Below are 15,558 nucleotides of genomic sequence, written 5' to 3' on the forward strand. Positions count from 1 at the left end.
CCAGAGAGTCGCATACAAGCGTTATTCCCCCAACAAGCCAGCTAGAGGAGTAGATTTACAGTTCAACAGAAAATCAACCTACAAGAGGATCCAGCCCGCGGATCGCGATTTAAAAAAAAAGTCTAATTGAAGAGTCGTTACAACATGTTCTAGCCTGAAGAATATGTACGAAGCCCAAAAAGTGGAATATTCTCGAAGATGCATATCTAACATGAAGATTGGGTGTAGATTTCAAAAGAGGGTCAACCAGCGCATGCCTCAGATGCAAGATCCTGATGATGGGAATTTATCATCAAAACGATCCAGATCTAGCTGGAAGATCGAAGTCAGGTCTAGCCCGAAGACCGAAAATAGATTCAGCCAGAGAATCGAAGAAAGTAGATCTAGCCAGAAGATCGAAGTCAGGTCTAGCCCGAAGACCGAAAATAGATTCAGCCAGAGAATCGAAGAAAGTAGATCTAGCCAGAAGATCGAAGAAGATCTAGCCAGAAGTTTATCGTATTATGTGGGGAGGACATGGGTCAGCTGTATGATGGTCATGTCATGATGTGTATGATATGCAATGTATGTGATGATGTGTAACATAAATATCTCTTCAACTGGAAAACAAAGAGAAAAGCTTCATGACAAAAGGTCAAGAAGAAATATGAGAGGGAATATGACTTCCTTGGGGATAAGTTTCTTATCTAAAAGATAGTGAAAATCCCTAGTAACGACTGAGAAGATTTTAGTTATGTGACGCTGTAACACCCCAAAATTTGCCCTCCTCATTCATGCATTCATTTTTAGGTCATTTAGCATTTCATATTGCATTTCATCATGTCAATCAGGATCAGATCCAAGAAGCTTGAACATCATCCAAGACACTTTGTGGGTTCTACCTAGGTGATCAGTCAACACAAGGGAAAAACTTGAGTTACTTCCAACAGGTTTGAATGGGGTCTATTCATCATTCAAAACGCTAATCTTGAAGGAGCAAAAATCTGTTCCTGAGTTGTCATGCTCGCTAGGCGAGCAGCATGGTTCGCTAAGCGAACTGAACTGTCATGCTCGCTAGGCGAGCAACATGGTTCGCTAAGCGAACTGAACTGTCATGCTCGCTAGGCGAGCATATCCTTCGCTAGGCGAAGCTCACGCGTTTTCAGAAAATCTTGGACTTGGGCCTCTCTCATTTGAGCCCACAAAGTCACGAAAATCAGGTTATAAATTCAGAATTTCACTGAGCCAAAGGGGGATTTCCTATTATCAGAGAGAGAGAGAACATGGCTGACAGGATTCAGAGCAACCTCCAGGGACTGAAGGGAACTCATCTGCAAAGAACCTATTCTGCCTCATACAAACCCTAAGATCGCTCTGTAAACCCAACCGGGCAATTCAATTTCATTTGATCTCTCCGATCAGGTTTGCCCTATTCCCATTACTTTATGCTTTTAATTTGAATACTCTGAATGTATGAGGTATTATCGTGAGGTTTTGCCCACGGGTAGATATGCATGAATATGTAAAACAATGCCTTGAATGTTTAATCGTTTAATTTCTGAAATGGAGACCACGGGGTTTGGGGTTTCCGAGATCGTACTGCTATCCATGAAGAACCCAAATCCCGCAGGCGTTCGCTACCACCATCGCTAGGCGAGCCTGTAGCGAGGCTTCGCTAAGCGAAGCAGCGGCGATCGCGACAACAGTTGCTTCTATGTTTGCCCTAATCTGTTTTGTGTTTGTCATGGCATTGTTTTCTCCTGATTCCATCTTGTTTCTCTAACCTGTTTGTTGAGTTTTTGTGAGGGCTCACATGACTCTGAAAGGATAGCTTGCTTGGTATTCCACTTTATTTGTGGGACACCATCTGGAGGTTTATTCCGATTACCTGTATTGACTTGCTTTCCTTGATGGTACCAGCTTGAGAGATCTCTGGGTTTCTTATTTCCTTAGTTGTTGTTGCTTCGGATCTTTATCCGTGCGGTAGATCTCTTGATCCCTTTATTTTTCCCGCATTTTACCATTTTCTTAGCTGGAAGACCTCAATAGGAGGCAATGTTTTCTTTTGTTTGTTTACTTTTGTGCCCAAAGACCTCCAAGAAGAGGCACCAGTGTTGAAGAACTCCATGCAGAGGCAATTGACGGATAAAAGGGATTAGTAGTCAATCCCCCGTCATTCAGTGTGTCGTTCTTTATGCTCGCACTACGTGTCGATGCTTCAGAACAAAATCCCGGGATCTTTTATCCGGTCAGTCAGTGGAGAGGGTTCCATCTTTCTGAACCCCCACGCCTTGTCACGAGCTCACCCTGTCCAGGGTTAAGAGCTATGAGGTCTTATCCTCATCACCCTTTTGATCTGCTCACCCTGACGTTCAATGTCAGTGGTTAAGAGCCCATTTGATTACCTTTCCATGGCTTGTTTGTCGAGGTTGATATGACCCCTCTTGACTAAAGCCCTACCCATGTGTGTTTGAGCCCTTGGTTGGCATGTTTACTTTATGCATATTTTTTTTGTATGGTGTGATCATCTCCCCATAGGATGCTAGGCTTCGTATAGTCTCCCGTTTGCATGACCATTAAGGTAGCGCGGTTCCTTCGTCTAGGACTGCCTTTTTGTATGAGCATCCCTAAAACACAAACAAACTCATTGATTTTTCTTCTCCTAAAAACACGTTAACTCCTTCTACTACAGGCGAGTATGTCTCCAAAGGTCGAGCATCCGGTAGATTGCGTAGTAACGTCGTTCACCCAAAAACACAACCCTTAACCCGTAGTTAGCCGAACTACGGCTTGCTCTGATTCTCATTCCAGATGAGATACGTAGGCATAAGACGCGATGTCTTAGCGAGCACACATCTCTTTAACCCATAGGTAGCCGAGCTACGAAGACTCTGATTCTCATATTCAGGTGAGATACGTATGCAGTGGATACGACATCCATGCGAGTCATTTTCTTTTGACCCCTCTTTTAGTAAATAGTACATTAGATAAACCCACACCCTTTAGACGAGAACAACAAGAGTGGATCCCGTAGAGTACTACGGATGCGTAGGGGTGCTAATACCTTCCCTTCGCATAATCGACTCCCAAACCCAAGATTTGGTTACGAGACCTTGTCTTTTCCTTTCTTTTTTCCAGGTTTACTTCGAGCGTTTCCTTTCCCTCCGTTGGGATAAATAACGCACGGTGGCGACTCTTCTGTTATCTCTTTCTCGTCGGTTGTTTTTTTTCGCAGGTTGTGACAGACGCTTCCTATCAATAGCTGGAATACCTGAAATCTAAAGATAGATCCCTAGCAACAACTAGGGAGGTTTTAGTTCAGTGACGCTTCCTAGCAATAGCTGGAATACCTGAAATCTAAAGGTATAAATCCCTAGCAACGGCTGGGGAGGTTTTAGTTCAGTGACGCTTCCTAACAATGGCTGGAATACCTAAAATCTAAAGATACAGATCCCTAGCAATGACTAGGGAGGTTTTAGTTCAGTGACGCTTCCTAGGAATGGCTGGAATACCTGAAATCTAAAGGTGTAAATCCCTAGTAACGACTAAGGAGGTTTTAGTTCAGTGACGCTTCCTAGCAATAGCTGGAATACCTGAAATCTAAAGGTGTAGATCCTTAGCAATGGTTGGGGAAATTTTAGTTCAGTGACGCTTCCTAGCAATGGCTGGAATACCTGAAATCTAAAGGTATAAGTCCCTAGCAACGATTGAGGAGATTTTAGTTTAGTGACGCTTCCTAGCAATGGCTGGAATACTTGAAATCTAAAGGTGTAAGTCCTTAGCAACGGTTTGGGATATTTGAATTTTGAAAGTGTCAACCCGTAGCAATGGCTGGGAAGGTTTGAATTTGAAAAATATCAATCCCTAGCAACGGCTGGGAAGATTTGAGTTTGATAAGTGTCAATCCCTAGCAACGGTTGGGAAGGTTTGATTTTTGAAAGTGTGCAAAAGGCACAGGAGTACTTGCAAAAGGCAGGTGAATAGATATGGTGGTTATCATACACAAGGTAGAGGAAAATTTACGGTAGGCACGAAAAACTCATTATATCCCTCAGGCACAACGGTGGGGATGAATTTTTCGAAATATGGCTACCACTTGGGACTTGCCAAACCTACATCAGATGTTATAAGACAAACAATAAGAGAATAGGTCAATCGTCCAATCTCTCATTTTTTCTTAACATGCAAAGTTGATAAAGGTAAACTCTCTCATGCAAAAGGTAACAAGGAGGCTTGCAAAAAGGCAAAACAGGGTTTTCCCTTGCAAAAATCAGAGGGGTCTCGCAAAAGGCGAGGTACTGACAAAAGGCCAACAATATTTGCAAAAGGCAAATAAAAAGAGATACTTTGGGGAAACTCGTTAGGGTTGTTCACGGGGATCCTTGCACTTTCGAGAAAGGCTTGATCCAACTTATGTTAAACATACTTGCCCCAATATGAAGAGTATGTTATGATGCAATGTTATGCATGTAAAATATCGATGTATGCAGAAAGTCGGTGTATGCTCGAGCTGCTGGGGTATGCAAATGCATGGTCTATGGATTGTGCCAAGTATGGTTGGGCTTTAGTGGGACTTTCTGTTTCAGCGGGAAAAATTATGCATGAAGTGATGCATGCAATGCATGTGGGACTGCAACTGGGTATTTGGATTTTTGTAGGGATTTTTGTCTCTAATGAGAGATCATCATCAAATGGTTGATGGAAAAGGGTGTCGTCATCAAAGGGTTGATGGAAAAGGGTGTCATCATCAAAGGGTTGATGGAAAAGTATTTGTCATCGTCGAAGAGTTGACGGAAAAGGTAGTTTGTCATTGTCAAAGGTTGACGGAAAAGAAATTGTCATCGTCAAAGGGTTGACGGAAAAAAGTTTGTCATCGTCAAAGGATTGACAAAAAGGTAATTTGTCTTCGTCCAAGGGTTGACGGAAAGAAACTATTGTAAAATGTCGTCTTCAGAGGGCTGATGGAAAAAAAGTTTGTCATCGTCAAAGGGTTGACGGAAAGGTAATTTGTCTTCGTCAGAGGGTTGACGGAAAGGTAATTTGTCTTCGTCAAAGGATTGACGGAAAAAAGTTTGTCATCGTCAAAGGGTTGACGGAAAGGTAATTTGTCTTTGTCAAAGGGGTTGACGAAAAGGTAATTTGTCTTCGTCAAAGGGTTGACAGAAAGGTAATTTGTCTTCGTCAAAGGGTTGACGGAAAAGAATTTGTCATCATCAAAGGGTTGACGGAAAAGAATTTGTGTTCGTCAAAGGGTTGACGAAAAGGTAATTTGTCTTCGTCAAAGGGTTGGTGGAAATGTAATTTGTCTTCGTCAAAGGGTTGACGGAAAAGGTAATTTGTCATCGTCAAAGGGTTTACGGAAAAGAATTTGTCTTCGTCAAAGGGTTGACGGAAAAGAGTTTGTCATCGTCAAAGGGTTGACGAAAAAGGTAATTTGTCTTCGTCAAAGGGTTGACGGAAAGGTAATTTGTCTTCGTCAAAGGGTTGATGGAAAGGTAATTTGTCTTCGTCAAAGGGTTGACGGAAAGGTAATTTGTCTTCATCAAAGGGTTGACGGAAAGGTAATTTGTCTTCGTCAAAGGGTTGATGGAAAGGTAATTTGTCTTCGTCAAAGGGTTGACGAAAAGGTAATTTGTCTTCGTCAAAGGGTTGACGGAAAGGTAATTTGTCTTTGTCAAAGGGTTGGCGGAAAGAAACTGTTGTAAAATGTCGCCATCAGAAGGTTGATGGAAAAAAGTTTGTCATCGTCAAAGGGTTGACGGAAAGGTAATTTGTCTTCGTCGAAGGGTTGACGGAAAGGTAATTTGTCTTCGTCAAAGGGTTGACGAAAAGGTAATTTGTCTTCGTCAAAGGGTTGTCGGAAAGGTAATTTGTCTTCGTTAAAGGATTGACGGAAAAGAGTTTGTCATCGTCAAAGGGTTGATGGAAAGGTAATTTGTCTTTGTCAAAGGGGTTGACGGAAAGGTAATTTGTCTTCGTCAAAGGGTTGACGGAAAGGTAATTTGTCTTCGTCAAAGGGTTGATGAAAAAGAATTTGTCATCATCAAAGGGTTGACGGAAAAGAATTTGTCTTCGTCAAAGGGTTGACGGAAAGGTAATTTGTCTTCGTCAAAGGGTTGACGGAAATGTAATTTGTCTTCGTCAAAGGGTTGACGGAAAAGGTAATTTGTCATCGTCAAAGGGTTGACGGAAAAGAATTTGTCTTCGTCAAAGGGTTGACGGAAAAGAGTTTGTCATCGCCAAAGGGTTGACGAAAAAGGTAATTTGTCTTCGTCAAAGGGTTGACGGAAAGGTAATTTGTCTTCGTCAAAGGGTTGACGGAAAGGTAATTTGTCTTCATCAAAGGGTTGACGGAAAGGTAATTTGTCTTCGTCAAAGGGTTGACGGAAAGGTTATTTTTCTTCGTCAAAGGGTTGATGGAAAGCTAATTTGTCTTCGTCAAAGGGTTGACGGAAAGGTAATTTGTCTTCGTCAAAGGGTTGGCGGAAAGAAACTGTTGTAAAATGTCCCCATCAGAGGGCTGATGGAAAAAAGTTTGTCATCGTCAAAGGGTTGACGGAAAGGTAATTTGTCTTCGTCGAAGGGTTGACGGAAAGGTAATTTGTCTTCGTCAAAGGGTTGACGGAAAGGTAATTTGTCTTCGTCAAAAGGTTGACAGAAAAAAGTTTGTCATCGTCAAAGGGTTGACGGAAAGGTAATTTGTCTTCGTCGAAGGGTTGACGGAAAGGTAATTTGTCTTCGTCAAAGGGTTGACGGAAAGGTAATTTGTCTCCGTCAAAAGGTTGACAGAAAAAAGTTTGTCATCGTCAGAGGGTTGACGGAAATGAATTTGTCATCGTCAGAGGGTTGACAGAAAAGAACTTGTCTTTGTCAAAGGGTTGACGGAAAAGTAATTTTGTCATCGTCAAAGGGTTGACGGGAAAGAGTCAAGGCAGGTTATATCCTCATCAAAGGGTTGATGGGAAGGAATTATTATGCTATGTATGCATGTGGTGCATGTTAATGAGAATTTCTCATTTTTGTGAGAGAGCTTTTTTAATATGCAACTTCCTTATTTTGAAAGAAGGTCATGTGTGTTTATTGTATGCAGTGCATGTGGTAATGCAAGATGAATATTGATTGTCTTTGGATTGATCTCCCTTTTGGGAGGTGAGACTTTTTGGGTACCAGTGTCGATTGGATTTGGGTTTATGAAGATGCCAGTGAAGTGGGCTTTTATTTCTAGTGATGGCTAATATGGAGTGGGCTTTCAGTTTTGGAGATGCCAATAGCGATTGGGCTTTATGGTTAATGATAGAGATTTGTTTTGGGAGGTTCCAATAACGACCGGGCTTTATGGTTAATGATAGAGATTTGTTTTGGGAGGTGCCAATAACGATTGGGCTTTATGGTTTTTGGTTTGGACGGGATCAGGCTGGATCTGATGATGATTAGATTTTTGGGTTTGCCAAGTAGGCTTTAATTTTAGAAGGTATCAAGTGAGGCTTGGATTCATTATTCTTGTTGGGGAAGGGCTTCATGTTATGCATGATGCATGGTATGTATGAGTGAAGCAACATGGTTGGTGCATAATGATTGATGCAATTATTTTGGATAGTTCAACAAATGTCCTTGAGGTGGGTCAAGAATGGTTGGAACTGGGAAATATTTTTGCTTGGCTTCAAGGCTCATCGTTGATAAATTATGGGATGATGTGTTTAACATGACTTGCCGACATTTGCTTTGAACCTGGCTGACATAGTGAGCTTGGTCTGGATATTCTGATGCCCCATGCTTGATCTGAGCAAGAAAATCCAAAATATAAGGAAATGCTTCCTCTCCATGGCCAGTCTTGCCCTAATCTGTTAGGTATCTACATGGATTGCCCCAGTTACAAGTTATGAAGCAAACCATGGGTAGAGTAATCTTGGTCTGATATGCCCCAGCGTCTTGGGTCTTCCTACCCCTATTCATCCATCTCTTGGAGTGTTTTGACTTTCTCATGCTTTTGAGGTGGTCTTCCCTGGTATGAAACCTTGAAGGGATTTTTCCCCTGACTGGTTGATCTTTGAGGGGATTCCCCTTGCCAACTGCCTTTGAAGAGATTTGCCTAATCTCGACGTGGTTGTCCCAGACTGACTGAATCTTGAAGTGGCTTGCTCAACAGAGTTATCAGATGCCTTTCCCTCTGGTGAGATCAATCTAAGGGGATGACCTTTGCTCATCGGAGTCCTTAGGAAATTTGCCTCTTTTGGGTGACCAAAACTTCTCAAGTCATGTTCATTGTGAAAATGCTCTTGATGTCAATGCTCATTCACAAGTAAAACTATTTATGCTAATGTTATGTTTATGGTAGTTTTATAAATCCAAGTATGTCCACTGAAAAGATGACATATAGTGAATGGATAACTAGTTACAAAAGTCATACTAATACTTAGCAAAACAAATAAAAGTTAGTTTTGACACAAGCTACAATGCAATATGCTTTCAAAATAGACCTTGCTTCAATTAGGTCTTTTGAGGGTTGTAACGTGGGATGGTTCACGGTTTGAGAAACAAAGGATTTATGGCTCAAAAATTTATTTAGCCCGCCCATTCTTCTTGATACCCTTCAATCCTATGTTCAACTAGTTTGACACAGACGTTCATCCCTTAGAATGATGGGAGTGGTAGTAAGAGAACCCACAAGGTTTTGGGAGTGACAGCCACTTGCCTTCTTATTTTTGTGTTTGCAGTCACACGACTTTGTTCTTGCTGAGGATTTTTGTTTTTGATTCCTCTTCTGCTTTTTTTGTTTTTTAACTTCCCTAATTTTTCCTGGACTGATTTTTTTTGCTTACAGTCCAACGATATACCCTAATTTTTGCCTAAGCCACTTGCTTTCAAGTTTCGACTTAGCGGGCTTCTTCTCTCTCTTTTTTTAGAGTTTTTTTTTGTGTGGAGCAAATCGTGTGACGTTTGTTTATTTGGTTTGAAAGGATTTGTGATTGTCTCACTTTTTTTGTTGGCGAGGGACAACCACTGGATTTGTGATTTTGACCTCTCGTGAGGGAAATGATGTGGTTGTACTTTAGACAAGACACTCCCCAAAATATGGTTGACTCTTAAATGGGACACTCCCTACTTTGTTTTTTTTCAAGAATTGAGCGTGTGGTCAAATTAGCTGAAGACTACCCTGCCCCGGGTTTAAGATGTGAGGTTTTTTTTGCTTTGAAGAAAACTCCTACTTCTAGGCTCAAAGGGGTTGACTAGGGATTATCATCCTTATACCTCCAGTGTTTGGGGATTTGAAGCAATACCTTACATCATCAGCAAGGTGTTTATTCAAAAGTATACATGCAATGAGCTATTGTACCTTATATTCATCATTCTCCCTCTAAGTTTCGTTTTTAAACAAAAGTAAGATAAGAGTGAACACGATTGGATTGACTTAAAACATGCATATTCATTTCATTGTTGCAAAAACAAGTTTTTAAGAGTGAATATTACAATGAAAAGCAAGAAAGTTACACATGAAAACAAATGAATGATAACGTAATTGATGGCGTGATTAGCCTTGTTTCAACCGTAGACCGGTGTCATCATGTTTGTAGGAACTTATGTATGATAGTCCCCAAGGAGGCTCTTATTCAACTTCTTGTTCCTCATCCATTGGCACTGGTTGTGGCATTGCAGAAGTGCCTTCATGTGGCAGCATGAGGTTGCTTAGTATATCCAGTCCGTTTGGTGTGAACGCGATAGCCTTTGAGTCAATCAGTTCCTGGACCTTGTATTTGAAGGCCTTACAACTTTCGATCGAGTGTCCGGGTGCTCCTGAGTGAAACTCACACCTAGCATTCATGTCGTAGTTCAAGGAAAGGTGTGTTGGAGGAGGTCCTAGTACCCTTAACTGCACCAATGATCTGTTGAGAAGAAGTGGTAGAATTCGACCATATGACATGGGAACTGGGTCGAACTGTTTCTCTGGCCTCTTTGATTTTTTCTTGCCTCGTTGAGCATAAGAATTTTTCCTTCCACTTGAGTACCAATTCTGATTATGCATTTTGTTCCTCGGAGCTAGCTGAGGAACAAACACTGGATGTTGATTAAGAAACCTCAGCAGTTCGGGTTGGGGACGGTATCCCTGAGGCAACTCGTGACGTGAGGTGGATCCGGACAGAGGCATAGGGGAGCCCATTTCCATCCTAGAGGTTGGTGTAGGATTTCCTTCCTTTTTCAACAGTGTTTGCAAGATTCCCATAACCAAGCTCATTTGAGTCTTTAGTTGGCTGATCTCTTCCTTCAGTGCAGCTTGGCCTTGTTGGAGTTCTTCCACAGTGGCTTGAGACATGCTTCTAGTTCTAAGCGTGCGTCGGGAAATCAGCTAGTGGGGTAGAAACAGAAGGTGGTATAAGGTTTTTCTTATGAGATGCAAATGATGCATGAATGCGATGTTTATTTATGAATGAATGGGTGAGAAGATTTCCACAGGTTTTTTAGGCATGGGTTCATGGTTTTGGACCATCGTGACGAAGCATGGAGTTAATAATGACTGCTTAGCAAACCAAGGTTCTCGCTTTGTATGATCTAAGGCTTTTGGAAAATTGGGTGTAAGACACTGCCCCTAGAGTCATGGACTTCCTTGATTGTCAGCCGCTTATGTCAATTTACTTGTCAGACGACTGCTCCATCAAAGTCATCTACTCTAAGTGAGATCTTCGTATTGACCCTTACGAGGAAGGCACCTCGGTGGTCTATACTACGCGACCATCGGTCTAGGCTAGCCATAGTTTTAAAGGTTCTAAAAGGGGTCTTAGGGTCATCGACTCTAGTAAAAGAAAAGATGTTTACGCCGAAAGCACGACGGTCATCGATCCCCTTAAGAGAATCTACCACTAAGTGAGGTTCTCATACGACCCTAACGAGGAAGGCACCTCGCGGATCAATACTACTCAACCTCTCCTATCTCAAGCAAACTCTCAAACTCGGGTGGAGAGTCCTTCACACAAGGTTTTTTCATTTGCAAACATTATTGCCTTCAAAATTCTTCGTCACAGAGTCAGGGTTTCGGACCAACAGGTAAACAAAGAAGATATGCACAAGTTAGCAAAGAAAGCAATATATACAGAAAAAATAGACAACAGATAAATCTCCACGAACGTAAAAGAGAAACAACCCAAACTAGGCTATACTTGCTTAGGGAATTTTGGTCTCCCCAGCAGAGTCGCCAGTTGTCGCTACCGGGATTTCACGATAACGAAACCGGGACTAAAGATAATGCCAAAGAGAGGCAAAGTCAGAAGAGTCGCCAGCGAATTTTATTTAATTTACCTCTATCGGAGAGGATAGGGGGAATAGTCGATAAAACCCTCGGAAAAGAGACGCGCACGGGAAGCGCTAAAAGAGAATAAGGAATCGGTCTCGCAACCGAGATTTGGGTTCAGAAGTCGGTTATGTAAGGGGAAGGTATTAGCACCCCTTACATCCATGGTACTCCATGGGAACCATTTGGGTTGTTTTACATACATGGGATTTATCTATTATTGTTTTATTTTCAAAATAATGTGTGAAAAGAAGGGGGTGTTTTTGTTATTATAGTGCTCGCCAAGGATTGTGGCCCTTGTGCCTACGTATCACTCATTCGGGGATGAGGAATCAGAGCTCCATAGTTCGGAGTAGAAAATGTTTGTGTGTTGGTTGATTTTACCTTTGAGAAAAGGGTTTTCAAGATGTTGCCCTAAGGCACAAAAATGAGTTTGATGAGTTGTATTGTTTTTACCTTGAATAAGGGTTTTATGAAAGAATGTTTGTGATTATTTTGTACTAAAGTCTATGGGCGGAGGTGATTATTCTAGACAACAAGCCAAGCGTCTTGCGTCCAAAATAATCAGAGTAAGGGTAGGAATGCTCCATTCTTACTCATTCTCCACCACTTAAGGCTCGTGGCGCACAATAATAATCGTAACTATTAAGTGTTTTGAATTTGATTATAAAAATGCCGCTTGACGTTGAATCAAGGGTTTGTTTTATTTTGATTGTGAAATTTGGCTTATGCAACATGAATGCAAAGTAACCAACAAGAAATTAAAGAGTCTCATTGTAAGATAGCCCAAGAGAAAGCCTTTTGTGTGCAAAAGTGACCTAAGTTAAACAAAAGATAATGGTCTTACAAACATGTCCCCCTAAGGTGGTGCCATGATGCCATTCTTACAACATGCATGTAAGTTACGGATGAAAATCCAAGTGTTTACAAAGTATCACAAAAAGTAATGAAAAGGCCTCCAAGCAAAGGTCCTAAGATGAAATCCTCTAAGTCCAAGTTGATTAAGAGTGGAGTGAATATTTTTGGTCTTTATCATTTTATCATGTCTTTGTTATTTTTGATGTATGACGACAATAAAATAAATAACAAGTAAATAAACATGCATGATGAGTTTGTACAATGATGATGATAATGAGTACTTGAATGTAAATGAACAATAAAATAAATTGCAAGGAAGTAAAGTGCAATAATATAAATGTTAGAAGTTAGTAGTTAATGGTTAGTGGTTAGTAGAATAACAATAAGCAAATAGAATAACAAGTTAATGTAAAGAGAATGGTTTCATCTATGTATCAAATGACCCAAATATGGTTGAAATAGAGGCAATCTATCAATGCCTCAAAGTATCATGAATGATCTATTGATCAATCATTAATAGGTTTGAAATATTGAAGATTTAATCCACTCTAAACAATCATGGTCATGATCTAATAGAACTCATCAACCAAATAAATGTAACAACAAGTCAACAATAAATATTAAATGATAACAAGAAACAATGCAAAGGAAATGGTTTCATCTATGTATCAAATGACCCAAACATGGTTGAAATAGAGGCAACCTATCAATGCCTCAAAGTATCATGAAGGATCTATTGATCAATCATTAATAGGTTTGAAACATTGAAGGTTTTATCAACTCTATACAACCATAGCCATGATTTAATAGATCTCATCAACCAATAAATATAAATGATAACAAGAAACAAAGTTTGATTGAAAATGATGGATAAAAAGTAGTAAGAGCAAAAAATCCCCAAAAGGGTGTAAACCCAACAAAAATCACTTGTCTCAAAGTTGACTCAAAACTCTCTCAAAATACAACCCAAGAGTAAAAATTCATTTTCAAACACAAAACAAAACCAAAAATATCAAGGAGTTTGAGTCCAAAATATTACCACGATTGTGGTGTCAAAACTAGGTTGTAGTTGTGTTTGGGTTTGAGAATGAAGCAAAAAGCTTGGAAGAGAGTGGCTATGGTTGTTATTGTAGAAAAAGGAAGGGAGGGAAGTCATATGTTTATGTGGTGGTGGTGAATGATTATGTAAGTGAAACAAGTTTGCTACTGTTTTTGTTGTGTGGAAATGGTGGATTTTTTACATGGTGGTTGGGTGGTTCAAAGGAGAAAAGAGTGTTTGGGTGAGTTAGGGTTTAGGTTGAAAAAAGGGAGCTGGAATGTGATTTGGACAGAGGTTTTGTGGCTTTCAAGCTTGAAAAATGAGTGGGGATAGTGCTCTATTTATAGGGGAAGCAAAGGGGTTGAAGTGGGTGAAAGAAAAGGTCCTTTTGGTAAAAAAACAGAGCCCTTTTTGTTGTCTGCGCAGGTGTAATCGGTTACCCTGATTAGGGTAACCGGTTACACAGTGCCAAAATGGCCAAAAAAGCAGTTTTTGTTCTGGGTAATCGGTTACCCTGATTAGGGTAACCGGTTACCCTGATTAGGGTAACCGGTTACCCAATTTATTTATTTATTTTTATTAATTTTTTTATTTTTTATTTTTTTTTTAAATAATGAATGTATGAATGTGCAGTAGGGTCATGGATCAGATGAAAATTGTATCGGGGTAGGGTAAATTTTGGGGTATGATAATATATATATATATATATATATTATATATATATATATTATATATATATATATATATATATATAATATATATATATATATATATATATATATATATATAGAGAGAGAGAGAGAGAGAGAGAGAGAGAGAGAGAGAGAGAGAGAGAGAGAAGGTTTGCTTGCAACACTTAGAGACTATGAAAGGCTTCTGGTAACAAAACTAAAGGTCGAACAAGAGGATTGATTAGAGTAATTTGAACAAATCCAGTTACTTGTGGTGTTTGGATCAAATATGGATGTAATGGATCATCTCTCCGAGATTTATGACACTCTTTAAACGAGGGAAAATGGATGATTGATCGCTGCTAGAGCAACAACAATCTCATGTGCAACAACCACTTCGCTCGCTGTCTTGGATCAAGTAGTTCTAGATTCAACCATCACTTAAAGTTGTAGAAACTAGAGATCTGAAAATTTGAGGAATCAAAATTAAGATCAAGCTTGATTGAATCTAGATGTGATGAATCTTTAAATTCGATTCAGGACGTTCTCGATTTAGTGATTTGAGAAGATTACGAGCTAATGAATTTTAGAGCGAACGTAAAATTTCTGAAATTTTAGGAATTAAAAGTCGGTTTCCACAGATGGCGCCATTGTTCCGTTCAGAAATAAAAACTGAGTTGAGAAGCAGGAATATATATATATATATATATATATATATATATATATATTATATATATATATATATATATATATATATATATTATATATAATATATATATATATATAAATTAAAAATAGTAACATTTATTTTATAAAAATTAAGTTAAAAGAATAACTTTAATATTCAATAATAATTTTTTATAAAAATTTCAATTAAAAGACTTATTTTAACATTCAATAATTTTTTTATAAAAAAAATTAAATTAAAAGACTAATTTTAACACTCAATAATTTTATTTAAAAAAACATTATTGATTATAATTATCAGTAACTTATTTACACTAGTATTATGAAAAAATACAAAGAAATATTATTGCAAGATATTGAACATTGATTAACAACTTACACTCATACTATAAATATAATGGTTTTTTTTACCAAAATAACCCACTTTTTCAAGGAAATTCCCAAAATACCCCTAGTTTCAAAAAAATCCCAAAATACCCCACTTTTAGGAGGAGTCGTCAATTGAATTGGGGACTCCTCTTAAAACTTGAATGGAGGCGCCAATTGGATTGGCTAGGGCAGGTGCCCTAGCCAATCCAATTGGCGCTTATGTGTAGGTTTTAAGAGGAGTCGCCAATTCAATTGGAGACTCCTCCTAAAATGCATTTTTTTGTGTTTTATGGTATAAGTGAAAGATAAATTTGATATAATACGACTTGATATTAATAAAGTTTGGAGTTTACACAAAGAAGCCTAATGGTGATGACCGGGATCACCTAACTGACCTCCGGTCCCACATCCTCTAGCTACCCTAATCCTTGGCCCTAACCCACGTTGACGATTATGCACCGGTGTTTGATCATCTGAGGGGCCAGGAGCGTCACTACCAACTACAGGAGAAGGTCCGTTGAGGTATTCAGACAAGTCAGCATAGTCTTCAGTATGCATTGATGGTGTACCATCGTAGCTGAGCTCATGACCCATGTCAGAGAAGTTGGGATGTGGTTGACTCATGGATGGGTGACCGGGACGGTTGAAGGGAGACATGGGTGTGAATGATGCGT

The sequence above is a fragment of the Lathyrus oleraceus genome, chromosome 6 (genome assembly GCF_024323335.1).
Source record: "Lathyrus oleraceus cultivar Zhongwan6 chromosome 6, CAAS_Psat_ZW6_1.0, whole genome shotgun sequence".
Classification (NCBI taxonomy): Eukaryota; Viridiplantae; Streptophyta; class Magnoliopsida; order Fabales; family Fabaceae; genus Lathyrus; species Lathyrus oleraceus.